Genomic DNA, 399 nt, shown 5'->3' with positions numbered 1-399 from the left:
ATACTGGAAACTAGTGATAAAAACGGATACCACATCATTGGAGAAGAGAGCAAATCAATTACAAGAAGACATGTTGCGGACGAAGCAATTATGCCACATATTATTAGCAGGTAAAGGATCTTGCGAAAATTTGTATGCCGTGCTCGAAAAAGAGCATAATAAAACACAACAGTTAGTAGAAAAAATAAAAACGGTGTATAGAATGGCACCTAATAAAAAAAGGGGCCTAGTAGATGCAATAGGCTCAATCGCAAAGTCATTATTTGGCACTATGGATGCTGATGACGACAGAATTATTAAAGAACAGCTAACCATAGTACACGACGAAAATGCTGTAGTTAAACATGCGGTTAAAAATCAATTGAAAGTAATAAATTCAACCATAGCGCACATAGATAA

Source organism: Trachymyrmex cornetzi, unplaced genomic scaffold, assembly GCF_001594075.2.
Source record: "Trachymyrmex cornetzi isolate Tcor2-1 unplaced genomic scaffold, Tcor1.1 scaffold329, whole genome shotgun sequence".
Lineage (NCBI taxonomy): Eukaryota > Metazoa > Arthropoda > Insecta > Hymenoptera > Formicidae > Trachymyrmex > Trachymyrmex cornetzi.
This window is presented reverse-complemented; position numbering follows the sequence as displayed.